Raw genomic sequence first — 2,907 nt, forward strand, 5'->3', positions numbered from 1 at the left:
ATATGTGTATCATTGAGTTTTCGTATTTATATATGTTTGTATATCCTCGTGTGAGCTCAAATTAATTGATTTTACTAAAATTTCCATTTAATTGACTTCAGACATATTATTATGATTTAATTTTGATTTTTACACGATTACATTGAATTATTATTATTATTTATTTTTAATTAATTTTATTTTGAGTTAACTTTAATTATAATGATTTATCTCAAAATGTAAATAATTTCTCTAAATTTCTAATTATTTATAAATTTCTAATTTATTATTATTCTTCTCAATTTATTTTAATTTATTACTAATTTTCTAGTTTATTTTTTTTTATTTATTAAAATTTATTCATGATTTCTTTAAAATTAAGGAGAATTTTTTAATAAAATTTTAAATGTTGAAAATCTTCCATGAATGTATAAAGTCTAAATTTGTTTTTTACTTAATTTTAAAGAAAATATTCTAAGAATTTTCTACTTATAATTTGGTTCTTAAATTTTTGTGAGATATGTGTATTTATATATATAAGAAAATAAAATTTAAAAATTAAAAAAAAAACAAAAGAGGGGCTAATTAAGCCCTTTAGGAAGGGACTAAGGGATAAGCGAAGGGTCCCACTCAAAAAGAGGGGCCGCATTGAGGACAATAACACACACACACACTCTCTCTCTCTCCCTTTTTTTTGGATAAAAATTATATTTTTATTTAACACAAAAAAACCTTAGACTTCTCCCCTCCAAATTTCTAGGGAGAGACGTTAGGTTAAAATGTTTATCCTTTCTAGTGGGACTTTTTCTTCTCTTAAAAACCTTAATAAAACAAAAATTCCCCTTCCTTAGGAACCAAGAAACCCGCCTCTCACCACTTCCTCCACTTTGTTCACAAATTCATCTCATTTTTTTAAAAATGATGCTCTTGAGAGAGTGAGAATGTGAGTAAAAGAGAGAAAAAGAGAGGCAAGAGAGATTGTGTCTAAGAGGTGGTGATCATTCACATGTCGACAACTTGCTTGCAAGCCTCATTATTCTAATGTCTTTTCTCGACTACCATAGTCCAGGTTGTCATCCTACTATGTGGACATAGTGTGAAAAACCCTAGAGTGCATCATCATTTGGCTTTTTTATTGATCTAGAGAGTCAATGCCATATTAGTGATTAGTGTCAGTGTCCATAGTATGGATGGTTCAAAAATATGGGATTTTTTAATAGTTTTAGCTTTTTTTTTAATTCTAGATATTATTTCTTGTAAATATCTTGAAAAGGTATAGAAAACTTCTAGAATAGGAAAACATGCAAAAAGCAAGTGGCTTTTCAGCCAGTTTAGGGAGATCTCGTATAAAAAGAGGGGCTTCCGAATTCGTGCAGTGTGCAATCATCATTTTTAGGCAGCAAACAGCACTTCAAATGGAGAGAAGAAAAATGAGCGTTCTGGGAGAATTGTGATCGAGTGTCCTGCAGTTTTACCCCCTTTCCAAGCCAACGGAACCATTAGATTTGTGGTCTGAGTAGTAGGGAAGAAGCTAATGTTTGGTGCACGTTTTTGGTCTACCATGGAGCTCCAGGAGATCTAATGCTTGGAGTTTGCTTCCAAGTAGTCCCAAACAAAAGAATTTTATTTCTCAGGTTCTATCTCAATACTTAGTGCTTTGAATCATTGAGCTTTGTCTTTATATTGTGTAAAGGCTTTGGCAATTTTGAATCCCTTGCCTATTCTTTTTCTTCTCTTCTATTTCCTATTCTCTACTTCCTTTTCTCTCTAATTTCCAATGGAAATGACCTTTCGACTAAAACCCCTCGAACATTGGTGAATCCAATGTGAAAGGTCGTCAAAAGGAAAGACAAGATGGGAGAACCTTAAAGCACAATTTATAGTGATATTTGCAGCAATTAGTGTAGAATATGAACATACTTATCCAGGTACAACAACAACAATTGATGTAGGCTTCTTCTGCTTAAATAGAAACTATTGTGATGAATGCTTTGCAGGTAATAGAGTGTGAGATGAAGTTGTTTAATGGCAGGAATGTATATGTAGATTTTCATACCCATGCTTAAAAGATGGAGTTCTTTGGGTTGACTCAACTTGCATGGAGCAAGTATTTTGTATGAGTCATTGTACGTGAATTGAAAGCCTGAGTTACTGAATTGTGCATATAGGATGCTGACTGGGTAGCTTTCAAGAAGACACTCTGAGAATAATTTTACATTAAAGACATCAGTTTGATTACTCGCAAGACTTTCCAAGAGTTGGTTCTACAACCCAATAAGGGTCTTGCGGTGGCTACAAAGTTATTAAGAGAATTTGAAAGTTGATTTGAACAGTTAGATCTTGTAGAACGACAAGCTCTTGCAAGTCAAAAAATTGAATTGTTTCTACAAGCGATAGATCTTGAGCTTCATGAGAAGCTTGATGATTTATTAGAGGATCAAACTATAGAGACAAGGATTGGAGGTATGTTAAGGAAGTTGTTACTGCACTGGTGAAAAAGCATAAAGGAAGAGAAAGATTGCATGTACCTAGCTTGCCCACTGTTACGAGCAAAATAGTTGATGTAACCAATAAGCCACCCAGCTCTGTGGCTAACCCTATGGTTGCACTTGTTGTTCCCATTGTTAGGAAAGATGAGATGAATTGGTTAAAGGCATGATGGATCTTTAGTTGAAGGTCGCAAAATTGGATGACAAAGAACAAGAGGAAAGGGGACGGGAAATAGCCCTTAAACTAGGGAAAAGATGCATGTGGTGTGATAATTTGCAGCATGAAAGGAAAGATTGTGCTGCTTATTAGGAGGCCTTGGCAGCACGACAACTCATCTTTTGGAAAGATAGTAAGATCCATGCACAAGAAATGGGATTGTCTCTTGCTTTGAATTTTGGAAAGGGAGATATGCAAAAGATGTTGTAAGACTTGGCTGTT

Source organism: Lygodium microphyllum, chromosome 3 (assembly GCF_053477565.2).
Source record: "Lygodium microphyllum isolate KBCC chromosome 3, Lygodium_microphyllum_v1.1.10, whole genome shotgun sequence".
In the NCBI taxonomy this organism is placed as follows: domain Eukaryota; kingdom Viridiplantae; phylum Streptophyta; class Polypodiopsida; order Schizaeales; family Lygodiaceae; genus Lygodium; species Lygodium microphyllum.